Genomic DNA, 18,673 nt, shown 5'->3' with positions numbered 1-18,673 from the left:
TGGTGGCCTATCCTATATCGGTGCCAGAAGCATGATTATGACTAACTTTACCCTTAAATAAAATAAAAACTACTGAGGCTAGAGGGCTGCAATTTGGTTTGTTTGATGATTGGAGGGAGTATGATTAACATACCAATTTGCAGCCCTTTAGCCTCAGTAGTTTTTAAGATCTGAGGGTAGATAGGAAAAGTGCGAACACAAAAAAGTGCGGACGGACAGACAAAACCGGCACAATAGTTTTCTTTTACAGAAAACTAAAAAACGTCGCAGCAGAATATTTATTAACCCACGCGTACCATTGCAGGTGCTCCTGTTCAAATCGACCTTTCTATTATGTTTGTACTGCGCCTTGCTGCTACCCAGTGAACTAGCTCTCAGTTTAGGAGAAATCATTTTTCCCTTCAGTCAAGTAAAGCTTTTAAATTTCCTTTTACCTTCGAAAGGGCGCCTAAAGAAGTTCCTCTGGACATTCGACAAGTAACCCCAAGTCCCCATTTTCCACGTCACGCCACCCTTGACAGGTAGCCCTAAATATGTTTACACTCAGCCTATCTTGGACAGATAACAATCCATCAGCCTCATCTTACTTTTAGTTTTCTGCAAAAGGAAACTATTGTGCGGACTTTGTCTGTCTGTCCGCACTTTTTCTGTCCGCCCTCAGATCTTAAAAACTACTGAGGCTAGAGGGCTGCAAATTGGTATGTTGATCTTCTACCCTCTAATCATCAATCATACCAAATTGCAGCCCTCTAGCCTCAGCAGTTTTTATTTTATTTAAGGTTAAAATTAGCCATAATCGTGCGTCTGGCAATGATAAAGGACAGGCCACCACTGGGCCATCGTTCAAGTTTCATGGGCCGCCGCGGCTCATGCAGCATTATACCGAGACCACCGAAAGATAGATCTACAGTATTTTCTGTGGCCTTGATTTTACGCTGTACAGAAAGCTCGATTGCGCTGAAGAAACTTCTGCGCACTTTTTACTTGTTATAAGTGGTTATTCCCTTTGGAACCGTGAAGAGGTCGCATTTTACTTTCGAAGAGTAAACTGAAGTCCCCAGCGTACCTGCCCTCGGTGTAAGTCCTCTTTTCTGTCGACAAGTCATCCTAAACAAACCCCAAACTTTCCTTCCCCAGGCTACCTTAGTTAAGACCTTTATATCCGGCAGGTACCCTTAAATACATTAGACCTCAAGGAAGTTCTGATATTTCTGGTAACCCTAAAAGAGTCCCTTAATTACCTTCATTAGGTAATCCTAAATCCCTCGTTATGAATGACAAATTATCTGAAGAAGTCCCCAGTTTCTTGGTACAAGTAACCTCAAATAAATCCCTTTTGATTCTCGCCTGGTAAAACTAAGCAGTCATTCTTTATTTGATGGGTAATCCTAAGCAGATCCCTATTTAGCTAACATAGATGACTTAGGATAAATTCCAATTTTTGTTCTACAGGTACCCATAAATAACTTCAGTTCCTGAGGTACCTTGAATAAGTCCCCTTTATATTTGACAGGTAACCTTAAAAAAATATTACATTTCAGAGATAACTTTGAAAAAGCTCCAAATTTACTCTCCTCAGGTAAGCCTAAACAATTCCCTTTTTATATGACAAGTGACAAAGACACAAGTAGTCTAACCTGGAATAAGTTCCTGTCATTTTCTAGACAGTTCCTCTACCTTTCTACAGGCAGCCTCAAACGCCTGTACCTTGGACTTGTAACCTTAAAAATCTATGCACCTGTGGCGGGCCAACGTGACAACTTTTTGGAGGGGGAGCAAAAACTTGTCGAGCAAAAAGTTGCAGGGGGGCCTTCAGTTTGACTTGCCTAACCACCGGTAGTTTAACCATATGGTAATAAAAAGTAGCTTCTGTGGGGTGGATTGTTCCTGCTCTCTCTCTCTCTCTCTCTCTCACAGAACAATGGGAAGTATTGAGGAAACAAGCCTTTATCTAGTAAAAAGAGAAGAAACAAAGTGAAGATATTCATCTCTCTCTCTCTCTCTCTCTCTCTCTCTCTCTCTCTCTCTCTCTCTCAGAGAAAGAGGAAGTAAGGAGGGAAGTTCTCTCTGGTAAAACAAGGAAAAACAAAGAAGAAAATTTCTCTCTCTCTCTCTCTCTGGCCTCGTAGCACAGTGACAGCACACTCGGCTCACAAACTGAAGGTCCACCGTTCTATTCTCGAACCAGACAAAAAATCCAGCTTGCGTGGTGACCTAAGAAGTTAGTTTCGAGCCTAGTCTTCAGTCGACTGCTGTAGGTCGCAGCGGAGATGGAGCAAGCGAGGAAGAGCTTAAGAAGGAGGAAAAACACCCAGACGTGAGTGTTCATAACAATAAAAATAAATCCCATCAAAACAAGACTGCCTCGACGAGGTAATCCTCTAATCCTCACCCGACCATTATCGTGATGGCGGTAGCACTGTCAGTGCACCTCACGTGCGGTGCACTGTAAGCATTACGCAAGGTTCTTTGCAGCATCCCTTCGGCCACTAGCTGAAACCCCTTTCGTTCTTTGTACTGTACCTCCTTTCATATTCTTTCCTCCATCTTACTTTCCACCCCCTTCCAACAACTGTTTCATAGCGCAACTACGAGGTTTTCCTCCTGTTACACCTTTGTAACCTTGTCCTCTTAATTTTCCCTTCAGCTCTGAATGAACTCATAGCTCCCAGCGCTTGGCCTTTGGCCTGAATTGTATATTCTATTCTGTTCTATTCACTGCATTAAAAAGAAAGATTTAAGATTAGATCCTGACTTTGAACTCTGACCTTTCTCTTTTTTTCCTCCGTTGACCTCAGTGGTCTGTGGTCCGTGGAATGTGGTGTTCTATAATTGATTTAAAGGTATGCAGTTGTATAAAATGGTTAACATTGCTGCGAGATTGAAAAAATCAAGTGGATTCAGTTCTCTTTCTTTCTGCTTTTGTCCAGCCACGCACACACACACAAATATATATATATATATATATATATATATATATATATATATATATATATATATATATATATATATATATATATATATATATATATATATATATATCTAATGTGTGGTTGTGTGTGTGTGTGTGTGCACATAGATGTCTGCATGTGTGTATGGGAATGACATATGAATGTTGAATCTGAATAACGGAAGTATGTTTCAAGCTGATTAAATGATGAAGTGAACAAAGTAAAACTGTATAAATGGCGTAGGAAGTCTGGTAATGATAGAAATTGCAGCGATGCACAGGACTAACGAATGGATAGATTACTGGATTGACTGACAGCGATCTGGCGTCACGATTGCCAGGGTCATTGAAACAAGCTAAATAGATAGAGCAGATGAAAGATCGATGAGAGTATCTAAGAGGGTTCGGTCATGTAGAAAGAATCAGTAACGATAGCCTGGGGAAAAGAGTATATCATTCGGGAGCGTTAGAATGGAAGAAATAACCTAAAAGGGGCTAGATGGAAGGAGTGCAAGAGGCGCTATAAATAGAAAAAGATGGTTGCTTGCGCCTTTTTTGAAATCGTTCCAGTGTAAATTTGTCGTAGAGGTGCAAAAAATAATTTTTCATACATTATTTTTTTTTGGCCCTCATAATATGAAAAACTTTATTTTCTCTTCAAGTTTTGGGGGAAGCATTACGTGTTATCAGTCCTAGATTTCTAGGTAATGAGCATTAGTAAAATAGGTAGGGACTTATTCTATCAAGCTCATATTTTGCTACAGTAAAGCTGCGAAGTCGTTTTATAATAAGAGTGGCAGGAAGTTAGAACTTCCCAAGAACATCCATCAAATGAATGCTGGAATTATTCAGTGTAAATGTCATCTTCTCATGGGATAACACTGTAAAAACATTCCAATAAAACATTGTTCTCACAAGAATAACAACAGTATTCATAAAATAACATTTATGTACTGCGTTTCATTTTATTTTCGTCACACAGATGAGGAACTAAATGTCAAAGTAAATAAAAAATCAAAGTAAAAAATGCGCTAATGTTTCTTCGGCATAATCGGGTTTTCAGTACAGCGTATAATGCTGTATGAATCTCTCAGCCATGGCCCATGAAACTCTCAGCCGCTGCCCATGAAACTTTCAGCCACAGACCGGTGATGGCCTGCGTTGTTGGCACCTATAGCGATGCCAGACGCACGATTATGATTAACTTTAACCTTAAATAAAACAAAAACCACTGAGGCTAGAGGGCTGCAATTTGGCATGTTTGATGATTGGAGGGTGGATGATCAACATACCAATTTGCAGACCTCTAGCCTCAGTAGTTTTCAAGATCTGAGGGCGGACGGACAGACAAAAAAGCCATCTCAATAGTTTTCTTTTACAGAAAATTAAAAATCATTTAGAACTGACCAAAAGAATAAATCTCTTTTCGTGCAACTAATAGAAAAATCAAATAGGATTGACTGATCCCATAGTCATATGATAAAAAGATGTAAATTTTTTTTTTCTAGAAATCTCATAGACTGCATTAATACAGCCAACAAAGGCAAATACATTAATTAAGCCCTGGCTTGCACACCTTGACCCCATTCTGCACCTCACCTGAAGAACCACCGCAAACGTAATGACCTTTATATGCATTAAAATAGTTATACACCCTTTCACTCTTAGGTGCTGTTTGTAGTCTTTTATGCCATTGCATGTAGAGTGCAGGGAAAGGTATTGGAGTCAAGACTACAGATCTTGCACTTTGTCGTTTCAGTTTCTCGTGGCCATATATTCTGTTCATACTTCATATTGCGATGGTACTCCATTATGGAAGTTATATCTATCTGTCTATCTGTCTATCTATCTATCTATCTGTCTATCTATCTGTCTATCTATCTATCTATCTATCTATCTATCTATCTATCTATCTATCTATCTATCTATATATATATATATATATATATATATATATATATATATATATATATATATATATATATATATATATATATATAGATATCCCCCTCTTACCAGTGCTAATACATTTTCCTTGTTTCCTTGTGCAGCCTTGATATATCCTTCAAGACCTTGTATTAATTTCGCCATCAATCCCCGAAGAGTTATTAACAAGGGCGAAAGGGGATGAAGGCAAAGATGGATTAATGGAATAAAGGAAACAGTCATTTTCTGAAAAGGAAAATTTCTCTTCACGTCTTTAAGAGCAAAAGCAATATTGTGTAAGGGAGAGGGTTACAAACCATTTTTGTATTTCATGGTTTGGTACGTATATATATATATATATATATATATATATATATATATATATATATATATATATATATATATATATATATATATATATATATATATATACATATATTAATGAATTTTATCACATCACTGTGATTCATATGCAAGCATTAAGCTACAAATGTCCTTTAATATCCAATTCGCTCTACCTCGGAAATAATATATTTTATGTTACCGAAGGGGAATTTTTTTTATTTGATGGCCAAGGCGCGTCATTGTTGTCCTGAGCTCTTGTCTTCTGTGGTTCGAGCCCCCGAGACGACGAACTTATCATCAACTAAAAAAATTCCCTTCGGGTAACACATATGAAAATATATTATTTCCTACGTAGAGCAAATTGGATATTAAAGGACATTTGTAACTTAATGCTTATAAATATACATACATATATATATTAACTTTATCACATACACAATTGATCTGTGCAATAGTAGAAATACTAAAAGGACCTCATTCAAACTGGATGGTATCTAATGGATTATTTATTCAGAAAAAGTTACAAGCTTTCTTGGACAAACAGTCCACATTATCAAGTATCCGTACAGTGACCAGACGCGTAGTCCAGCTGTATTTATATCTGTGTGCTGGGTCCTTTTAATCCTATAATCCCCAGGCTACTCCTATGTGACCCCTACTCCCTTGTGACCTTGACCTTTCTCTACCCTCTTCTTCTTCCAGATGTCCGTTTTCCGTGTGTTCTCTTGTGTTTTTCCTTTGTTTTCTTGCTACTGTGGAGTATATGATTTTTCTAGATATGCTGTCTTCAAAGCCGTTTCCGGTGTTCCCTGCCATTGTGTTGTTGGCGCATGTTATGAGGCCATTCTCTACAACCAGTCTAGATGTTTTGTTGGTGTTCCTGTAAAGAAAACTCATATTTTCCCAGTCTATTTTATGGTCATTTTCCCAACAGTGTTTGGCAACCGCCGACGTCTGGAAGAATTAAGGATGAAAAGCAGAAAAACCAGAAGAGAACTGAAGGAGAAATATGGAGGCCCCAGCTTAAACAACGTTTTCAAAGGCATTGCAGGTTATGTAAAGGTATGTGCCCGCCGTAGTTCTCAGCTACACGAGAACATAGACTCGTTGCCATTTTCGATAGGTCGGGGTGGGTAAAAAAGGGAACTTTGATTTAGTCAAGAACATTTCCAAGACACTTCTAAGTAGGGATGAAGTGCTAGTGTTAGGATATGGTCTTAATTTTTGCGTGGGGAACGAAAGTCACGATTTCATTGAAATATGTAGAAGCTTAAGGGAACTAGATAGAACAAAAATGGGGATGAAGCAGCTTTTTGTAATGGGGCTATGTGGGCGGGGATTAGGTTGAGCAGATTCGTGTTTCCGGAGAGGTTACATAAGGCCCTTTATAGATTAGGAAAATATAAGGACATAAAGATTTGTAAGGCAAGCAAAGGGGGTGGGGGCGGTTGCAGTAATGGATGCCATAGACTACGAGAACAAGTTAGACCAATTGCTAAATGATGTAAACACATACTGTACGAGGCGTTCAACAAAAAACCGGACATTAGGAGGTACAATGCAATTTTAACAAAAAAGTAAGGGAAGCTTTGACAAAAATCTATGACAAAACTAAGAGAAAAGAATTAGAGCATAGAGTAAAATCAGTGGAAAGTCCACAGATCCCATATATTTATGGTAGTCCTAAGATCCACAAGGAAGGGTGCCCGCTAAGACCGATCGTGGCATCAACGAGATCACCGCAGAGGAGGCTGTAGAAATTTCTTTCCAGCATAATGGGAAAATGGGTGGGCTTAGTATCTGAAGGGCATTTAAAACGTAACGTGAACCTTATAGATGAATTATCTAATATTAACGTAAAAGACCGTAAATTTGCAAGTTTGGATGTAACTTCCCTGTTCACTAACATTCCAGTTAAGACGACGATGGAAGTAATAAAAATAAATATGGAGGAAGGGGTTTATACATGCGACCTAGATCATGACGTTTTAATAAAACTGCTAACAGCGGCCCTCAGCGTTAATGTTTTCAAGCGGGGCGAAAACCATTATATACAAACAAATGGCGTGGCCATGGGTTCGAGTCTTTCACCAATCCTAGCTAATATCTTTATGGAATGGTTCGAAAAGGAAGAGGTGGGCAAAGTAAATAAAGGGAACTTAAATATCGTAAAATGGGTAAGATACGTGGATGACATCTTGATTATTTACAAGGGTGAAAGGGAAGATCTACACAAGTTCCTAGAAAACATAAATAAACTAAATGAACACATGAAATTCACAATAGAAGAAGAGAAGGAGTGAGAAATTCCTTTCTTGGATGTCCTGGTAAAGAGGGAAAGGGGAAAGTTTAAAATTCAAGGTATATAGGAAGAAGACACACACCAATTCATTCATACATAGGTTCTCTAGTCATAGGAAAGAAATAAAAATAGGAGTAATGACAGGGTTGGCCATTAGGGGTTATAGGATTTGCAGTCCCGAATTTTTAGATGAAGAGCTGGATTACCTGAGGGAGAGTTTTAGGAGATTAGGTTACCCTAAGTATTGGTGGGCATGGGCACACATCAAGGCAAGGAAAACCTATTTTGGGGAGAGGGAAAGGATAGAAAGGGAACATTTGGTAGGGAAGAAAATAATTACAGTCCCGGACAACAACTCTATTGCACCCATCAACAGGAAGCCAGATAATTTCAAATTGATAGGCAGCTACAAAAACACCATTAGGAATAAAATAGTTAGAAACAAAAAGTCGGTAGAGGGGAAAAGATTAGAAGGGGGTATATATGGCAGCGTGTCTAGACTATGAAGATGGGTACTATGGCGAAACTGGCAAATCCTGTAAAGAGCGAAGCAAACAACACTTGCAGAACATAAGGCATTATAATCAGACGTCGGCGGTTGCCAAACACTGTTGGGAAAATGACAATAAAATTGACTGGGAAAATATGAGTTTTCTGTACAGGAACACCAACAAAACGGCCAGACTGATTGTAGAGAATGCCTTCATAACATGCGCCAATAACACAATGGCAGGGAACACCAGAAACGGCTTTGAAGACAGCATATCTAGAAAAATCGTATACTCCACAGTAGCAAGAAAACAAAGGAAAAACGCAAGAGAACACACGGAAAACGGACACCTGGAAGAAGAAGAGGGTAGAGAAAGGCCAAGGTCACGAGGGGGTGGGGGTCACACAGGAGCAGTCTGGGGATTATAGGATTAAAAGGACCCAACACACAGATATAAATACAGCTGGACTACGTGTCTGGTCATTGCACGCATACTTGATAATGTGGACTGTTTGTCCAAGAAAGCTTGTAACTTTTTCTGAATAAATACTCCATTAGATACCATCCAGTTTGAATGAGGTCCTTTTAGTAATTCTACACACACACACACACACACACACACACACACACACACACACACACACATATATATATATATATATATATATATATATATATATATATATATATATGTGTGTGTGTGTGTGTGTACACACACATATATATATATACATATATATATATATATATATATATATATATATATATATATATATATATATATATATATATATATATATATATATGTGTGTGTGTGTGTGTGTGTGTGTGTGTGTGTGTGTCTGTGTGTGTAATTTGTGCTTTTTTTCCCTATGTAGTACTAGTTCCATGTTTAAACTGTTTTTGATGGAATTACAAGTACATTGTAAGAATCTTCTATGATCGTTGAAAAATACTAATCCATGAGTGAGGTGACAGACGCAAGCGTTCTGCTGATATCAGATATACTGCTTCATTTGGTCCCACTTTGTGGTCAGGATCAGGCATAAGGTATGTCACATGGAGTGTCCACAGTGAGTATACCGTGCAGTACTGCAATCTCTTTGATATCAAATGGTGTCCTTTATATCAGGTTGAATCATATCCTAAAAACTTTGAATAACTAAATGTGATGTGACCTTTGTAATTTTTCTAAGTAAACAAGTATGTAACTGTGACTGTGTTCAAGACTGTGTTTGAAAACTTGTAAACGTCTAAAACGTGTCCCCAAGTGTATAGCAAGCTTTAGAGGGTATGCAAGATATTTCTCGAAATGAAGTTGAATGTTGTGAAGTTAAGCAGGGGGGGGGGGGCCAAAGTGTAAACTGTATTGGCAATGTAATTTGATGAAATAACTGGCTGTAACAATAGTCTTATGGAAGAGGAAGCTATTCTTCTGGCACATTAAAATGTCCCAACATAAACAGGAAATATGATCAGCAAGCTTCCCTCAGGATATGAACAGCAGGTGGGTCAACATTTCTGAGGGATAGAGATGGAGTAGCAAATCACAAGAAGACATTTTTTTGTAATAGGCACATATGAGGATTTTAAAAAGTAAAAAAAAAATGATCTCTTTTTAACAACAGGTGAAGTTATGAACACTGACGAGGAGACTGCCAAAATGTTCTAGGCAATGCTAAAAAGTAACAGATCACAATAATAGTTTCAGTGTCTAGCAAGTCTTGAACATGGACGAGACAAGACTGTTGTATTACTTTAGAATTGATGAAATTTCAATTAATCCTTCACAGAATCCGAGGGCACTGAAGAAATTTATCAAGGTGCAGCTGTGAGTAATAAGAATATCCAGTTTGAAGGACAAGATGACAAAAACCATCAGCCATGACCACAAGGTTGGCTTTTATTCACAAGCCAATGTGGTATGACAAAAATACCATTCTAAGCAGGATCCTCTTTCTCAAAGATAATATCCAGTTATCCCCAGGTCTTGGATAACTGGCATGACAATACCGATTTACTGTCTTCACCTTCCAAATCTACGGCTTTCATCCAGCCTACGGTCCAAGAGGGCCTCCTGGTGTTCAGAGACTACTGCCAGTGGCTTAAAAAGGGGAGCTTGGTTCAATTCCTTGTTGTTAGCCCTGACAGGATGGTCACGAAGTTTGGGAAGAATCTCATCACAAAGGATTTGAACAACGTTGTCGATACTTTGTACACGTTCCAGTCTTCTACACTACATTTTTATTTAAGGAAGATAAGATTTAATTAGTTCACAAACTGATTAGCTTCCCTTTTGTTTAGAGCATCCACAAAGAAGTCAAGAGGTTGTAGCAAGGAGTCAGGTTCAATAACCCGGGAGGAGACGATATTAAAGTCTGCCTGAGAGTTACAGTGAACCATTAAGAAACAGGAACTGACTGCAATTGAGCAGCAGCTTTAAAACAAAATCTTTTGTGCCCGTGGAAGAACAGGCAGAAACTCCCAAAATGTCAGAAGGTTTAAGTATTCCAATAACTTCATGAGTAACAGTAATCTTATTGCTGTAAATAGCAGCGCTATTACTTTTGCGTTGGTGTAGATATTTGGCTATAAAAAGAGATACTGGAGGAAAAGAAATTATGTGGCTGGCAATTGACAAATTCATTGTTCTTTTAATGTGTTCTAAATCAGTACTTCTTTGTCCAGTGCCTCCACTTCTGTGCACCCCAACAATCCTTAGTCTTTGACATCAGCAATCCATTCTCCCCGTGTTAAAGGGGCTGCCTCCAATCCACCATTTACCAAAGCTGCATCACCCATAAACCTAAAGAACTACCCCATACTATGATCATCATTGAGCTAATACCTCTCAACAATATTGACATACTGTATTGTCCTCCAAAGAGAGAGAAGAGCTGGGAGGGAAGGAGAGGGCATTGTTGACGACCTAACCTGGACTGGACACATTTTGAAGAAAATAAAAATTTTTCTTTACCATTACTTGCTCTTGTATATGGCTAACAAATGTTTTTCATACATATGGAGTGCAAGTTTTGGGTCAATTAAACATTGGCATCAGCTGATTTCATAGATTGGTAACAAAAACAAGAAACAACCTTTTTTTTCATATGAAATGGAGTTTAGTATATAAGATTTCTCTTTAGGATTGGCTGTAAGGGACTACAACTCAGTTGTATACGCAAGGTTGACTTTAAACACATGTGCACACGTAAATACACACACACATATACATACAGACATACACACACACACACACACACACACACACATATATATATATATATATATATATATATATATATATATATATATATATATATATATATATATATATATATATATACATATATATACATATGTGTGTATGTGCGTGTGTGTGTGTGAGTGTGTGCGTCTTTACACATATTAGAATTTTTATTATCATTATAATTGTTTTCCTTTATTAAGCATTGTCAGCAAGAAAAACCACTCATCCTCATCAATTATTATTATTATTATTATTATTATTATTATTATTATTATTATTATTATCTTTTTCCCATTCTTGTCACAGTGTATAAGATCGTCATTATTGCTCATCACACTGGAAATTGCAGTTGGTCCATTACGACAATTGGTAATCAAGTTCTAGCGCGTAACATTTAATTTTTCGTCCATTTAATCAATCGTAAGTTCTCAAGGCTACCGCCACGACTTTATCAGCTTCACCTGAAGTTAACTGAAGTTGTGAAGTTACACGAAGTTGTGATTAGTTCTGCTTAATTTGCGACGCAATCAAATCGTAGGATTTCATTCGGCTTTGTGATGAATCACAAACACTGGTTGAGATGAGCATCAAATTGGATGGCGGCTGGAGGTGCAATCAGCCGAAATGGTGCCAGCGGCTGTTGATGGCCTCGAGAAAAATGGCTTCGGGTCCACCAACCCCATCGCTAAAGACTTGCTACCCTCCATGACGAATGCGTACTCATATGTATATATATATATATATATATATATATATATATATATATATATATATATATATATATATATATATATATATATATATATGTGTGTGTGTGTGTGTGTATATATATATATATATATATATATATATATATATATATATATATATATATATATATATATATATATATATATATATATATAGTATAAGTATACATATAAATATATATATATATATATATATATATATATATATATATATATATATGGCCCTATAAGTTGTGACGATATTAACATAATATATAGTATAAGTATATCTTTATGTATATATACAAATCGAACTCTCTCTAAGTTGTGACGATATTAACATAATCACTGGCCCAGAAAGTCTCTCTCTCTCTCTCTCTCTCTCTCTCTCTCTCTCTCTCTCTCTCTCTCTCTCTATATATATATATATATATATATATATATATATATATATATATATATATATATATGTGTGTGTGTATGTGTGAATAGGTTTGTCAAGTGAAATTTAATAACATTTATGTAAATTCTCATTCGCTCTTTAGTGCTGGAACTGAGTATCTTATTAAATCACCAGTTACATTATTATTCGTGATTTAACGAGAAAAAGCCAATTTTCACACACTAAACATTCAAACACACACACACACACAAGCACACACACTAACACACATACACACACATACACACACACAACACACACACACACACACACACATATATATATATATATATATATATATATATATATATATATATATATATATATATATATACACACACACACTCACATACATATTTTCCTTTATAATTCGCATCTGTCATTTATGCGAGCTTTCTTTGTTAACTTATTTTTATATTGCTATCAGTCTACTAAGTAATGGACAGTAAGTCGAAAGGCCAAGCACTACTCTGTTGTTTCACTTTCCTTCGTGGCATTGCTTATATACAGGGTGTTTCGAAATTAGAGCCGCCCCCCCCCCCCACAGCATAAACTAAAATTGATATGGACAAAACAAAAGTAATTCAGAACAGGTATTTATTTAAGTTTCTCTCTGAGTATTTAATATTTTGTGTGGCCTCCATCTGCCTGTACCACAGCCTGCATTCTTGAGGGGTATGATTTCAGCAAATCGCAAAAAAGCTGAGACTCAAACTCCATTTCCCTGAGCACTTCGGTCACCTCTCTTCGCAGGTCGTCGAGGTTGGTATAACGTCATAGTTCACTGTGTGCGCTTCAACACGATCCTTTAAGACACTACCAATGTTTTCACACACACATTAAGGTCAGGGGAGCTGCCTGGAAATTCACTTGACGAGAAGAAATCGATACCACTGTTTCGAAGCAGCTCCTGTGTCTGAAGAGCCTTGAAACATGGTGCCTTATCATGTAAAAATGTGACTTCTTCAACAGATAACACATTTTCAGGATCTTTGAGGAAAGGAAATACTCCACTAGTAAGCACAGTTTCTCTGAAGTATTTGCCATTCCATGACTGTCCTTTTTCTTTGATGATCCACATTAACTGTTTGGCTGTGAAACAGAGAAAAATTCCCAAACATTCAGGAAATTTTACAGCTTGGCAATAGCATACGTCATCGCTGATATCATCCAACTTTGCAGCCCAAATGACGTCATTTTTATAATTTGGCTTCCTGACTGTGTAAATGAAGAGTTCACCTGATGCGGCAACATGGAGAAAGCCAGCTTCATGCCAATCTTTAAGAAATGAACCACAAAGCCATGCACGGTCTTCTCTCTGTTGCTGAGTGATGTTGGGCTTGCTGATAACATGAAATGGCTTGATACCAGATTTTTTCAACTCATGATATACAGCACTATAACTTCTCTGTTTTCCCTTTTTTGTTTCTAGTTCAAGCGGCAATTTACGTAAAGACTTTCTTGGTCTACCCACTGCCTCAGCTATGATGTCTTTTTGACTCCTGAGAAAGGACTCCAGGCCTTCCAAGATTCTCACTCTTTCATTGACAGCCATATGGATTTTTGTTCAGTTTCTTTTAACAAAGGATTCATCTCTTTTAATGTTTTAGCTACCCAGGAACGTGAAAAAGGATGTACCAGCATTTGGCTCTCTGAAGGTTATAGCCTGGATCCAATCCATTTGATTTCTTCAAGTCGTTAGCCATGGCTGTATCTAACTCCGTCACTCAGTCTGAAAATACAAGAAACGTAAAATGAAATATAGCTCAATAGAAACTGAAAATAATGTACTTGGAGATAGGCTATAGTGAAAACTTCATAACTTTCCATTTGTTCTGTGTTCTAATTTAGAAACACTAGGTATATATATATATATATATATATATATATATATATATATATATATATATATATATATATATATATATATATATTCTTAAGAATTTATCCCACTCCTCGTTTAGCAGACCATTGAGTCATTTGTTCTGAAGCATTTTCTCCTTTCATTTGACTGTAGGTGAAAACATGGCAGTGAGACAGAACCAAGTATTTTGAACTCGAGAGAAGCGGTTCTCCTGTTCTTTCCACTCATGTCGATTTCCACCTCAGCTGATCTGGGATGGACAATATACCCCTCCCCCTTTCACCCCCTTCATAATGTGTTAGTCCATTGTGGGCGTTGTAGCCAGGTGTTCTTAACTCTAAGTACCTTAAGATCCACTTTTTGGCTGGCTGTATAACTCTTTGCAGGTGAGACGTTCTCTTTGAACAAACAACAAGTTTGGATACTGTTTTCCCCAGCACCGCACTCGGCAGACGACTCCAGACTACAGCCCCAGATGCAAGCCCGGTGCAAGGGAGATTTCCTCTCTTCCAGTTGTACTAGCTTGACCTCTTTTATAGATCTTAACCTGTTCCGCAAATCAGCCTGACCATTGCATGACTGCCACCCAACTCTGTAACCATTCCTGGTCGCAGCCTGATTGCAAGACTCCGTTGCCCCCATCATCTTAATTAACATGTTCTGCCCCTTCCTATGTACTGTGAATGAATTTTCAACATAACAGAGTCAGTTGTTATAACGTGTAGTATCTGTACAAGCTTATTTGCAAATCACTGCATTATTGATCTACTATATGTAACCATCTATAAATTAGTTGCATTTACATTCTTTTTTTTTTGCCATATGTGCCCCCCCTCTGTGAATAAACCCCTTTTAATTTAATACCAAATGGCGACCTTCATTATTTATGTATTTCCAGGATGGTGAGTTTTGTAGTTTTCCTTTTGTTCATAAACTTGGGACCCCCTTGGTGATAACAATAAATTATTCAATTCCTCCTACCCCATTCAGTTTATGATTATATATATATAATATATATATAATGCACAGAACAATATATATATGATATATATATATATATATATATATATATATATATATATATATATATATATATATATATATATATATATATATATATATATATATATATATATATATATATATATATATATATATATATATATATATATATATATATATATATATATAGTTTGCTGAAAGCAAACTGAATATTAAGACTAATACACACATAAACAAAGCCACTTAAACATCTTCTAAAAACATAAGAGACACCTCACACGTCTTGAACTGTCGACCTAACCGCTCAGTTCTCCTCGCTGCTGGGAGAAAGGGAGCTTCTGGTACGATACATGTGAACATTCGCTACCAGGGTCTAAGCGATGTCAGGCAGGGCAGCTGATCGGAGGCTATGGCCTACCCCAACGCCAAATCAGTCCTTCGAAGAAGGCATCGTATTCATATAAAAACTGGGAAAAAGCAGGAAGAAGAAATTCAATATATATATATATATATATATATATATATATATATATATATATATATATATATATATATATATATATATATATATATATATATGTCTATATATATCATGTGATAAGTTTATCGACTGAACATCGGACGACTAAAGAAGATGAGAATGGTAGAAACAGTTTGGAGGGCCATTTCAAGCTGGGAAAGCATAAGAAGATAATCTATAAGTGTGTTATTTTTTTAAATCAACGATAACAATTTGAAGGGGTTGTGGCATGTAGAGTTAATGGAGGATAAAAGAAAAACGAAAGAGTGCATAAACTGAACAAATTATAATAAACAATAAGGGAGAAAGGATGAGAAAGTTTTGGCTCAATGATGTGGAAGATGCAATAGGACACAAGGAACGTAAATACGTGCTCTATTGTGATGAATGGAAGAGTATGTTTAAGAAGGGTCATGCTCTATAGAAGAAACTTTCTTGTAAGTGTAGGAAGTGGATGTTGTTGTAAACGAGTCCTATAAACAAAGGATTACAGGCGTATGTTGCAATGACTGTCATTTTGTTTTATTTTTTTATTACATCCTCATTAGGAATGCTGGCTTCTCGGTGAAAAAAAAATATATATATATATATATATATATATATATGTTTGTGTATATATATATATATATATATATATATATATATATATATATATATATATATATATATATATATATATATATATATATATATATATATATATATATATATATATATTATATATATATATATATATATATATATATATATATATATATATATATATATATGTATATATATACAGTATGCACACACATACATATATGTATATATATATATATATATATATATATATATATATATATATATATATATATATATATATATATATATATATATATATATATATATACTGTATATATAAAATGAATATCATTGTCGATTCTAGAAAATCCGAATCTCAAATAGGAATAATTTTATCCAGGAAGGAATCCTCTCCAATACGCAACCATATAGTAAACTGTAAATCTAAAATTGTGTACAGCGATTCCAAAATCCTGTCTCCAGCAATGGATAACCAGCCATTACCCATTCTCGAGTCCCTCTTCATTAAAGTCACCATCAACCCTCAACAACCATTCACCTGCTGTACAATTAAACATTCCGTTAGACCCTTCCTCCATTCTACCTTCTTGCCTCTTTGTGTTTGCCTTCCCTGGTGTCAAAAAATCAATGATAATTTATTCAGTGTTTTACATGCTTCTGTGCCAGTGAGTTCTCCTCTCGATGTTTTTGCTTCTTTTACGTTTTGTATTTATGTACAGAAATTTTTTGCTCGTTAGGATTAATGTTAAATACTTTCTTCTTCTGTCTTTGGGTATAATGTCATTTTCTCAGTTGTTCACTTGCGGTTTTTCCTTGTTAATATTCCGGTTTTTTTTCTCTCTCTCTCCTGAAAGTGTCATTATGCTTAGTAGCTTTGTTCTTGAATGTTAATTTCGTGTTTAATTACCTGCCATTTTGCTTTCATCTAAAATTTAAAGCACATTGATGTACTTGTTATTATTATTTATTTATTTACATATTCTTTAAAGAATAATTTACTGCTGTGCTCCATTTTAGTCTGACTCCTGATGTGCGGATTTTTCATTTTCTCTGTTTGCAGCCCTGAAGATCGGATCTGTATCCCGAAACGTAGGTGATGGAAATAAATACATATATAACTGAAAATGATGATGTTTCTGCTGGCCATACTGTTCCTATTATATATATATATATATATATATATATATATATATATATATATATATATATATATATATATATATATATATATATATATATATATATATATATATATATATATATATATATATATATATATATATATATATATATGTATGTATGTATGTATGTATGTATGTATGCATGTATGAAACCAGCTGGAAAATTTCAGAAAGCCCTCTGGAATCCTGCCGTAGGTCCCCTGGAAGGGTCATAAAGCCTCCTGGAAGACTGAAAAACATCACGGAAATCGTACTGAATCTTCTTAGTGTATAAGACTTTCAGACTTATTTTGGAATTCCCTAACCGCCTCTTGGAAATCTCTGAAGGTCTCATGGAGGTCTTACGGAAGCCGCCTCGACGGGAGCTCTGAAACCTAAAGCACCTTGGAAGCTCATGCATATAACTTCTAAAAGCTTACTGTTAGCTTCCTGGAAGCATCCTAGGAACGCCTCAAGACCTCTCACAAACTTTCTAGAAGCCTATTGAAAACCCTCTGGAAAGCTGTAAGCTTCCTAAAAATATTCTGGGTCCCTCCACGTAGCCTTCAAATAAGCTACATTCACACGCGAGCGCGCGCCAGCACACACACACACACACACACACACACACACACACACACACACACACACACACACACATATATATATATATATATATATATATATATATATATATATATATATGTATGTATGTATGTATGCATGTATGTATAAACCTTTACAACGAACTGCCTCACCAAACTTACTCAGGCCCACAAGTAATTTGGAAAAGAAAAAATCAAAATCGTTGTCAGTGTAAATTTAATTCACAATATGAACTCTTCATCTGCGCTGCAATAAATCTGGTTTAATTGGTGAGATATTAAATTGCTCTTAGAACGTCAATTAGATGAAGCAATTAAGCGTTGAAGATTAATTACTCTGTCTCCAGAGCGCATTTATTTTCTGTCCATTATTGAGAAATCCTGATGGGAGGATATTAGCATCCAGCAGGGTTGCATCGGTTCACCAAAGGAATTCCTAATGCCTTCTGAAGGCTTTCTGTAAGCTTCCAGTATATTTTTAAGAAGTTTACAGCTTTCCAGAGG

Source organism: Macrobrachium rosenbergii, chromosome 54 (assembly GCF_040412425.1).
Source record: "Macrobrachium rosenbergii isolate ZJJX-2024 chromosome 54, ASM4041242v1, whole genome shotgun sequence".
NCBI classification, from domain to species: Eukaryota; Metazoa; Arthropoda; class Malacostraca; order Decapoda; family Palaemonidae; genus Macrobrachium; species Macrobrachium rosenbergii.
This window is presented reverse-complemented; position numbering follows the sequence as displayed.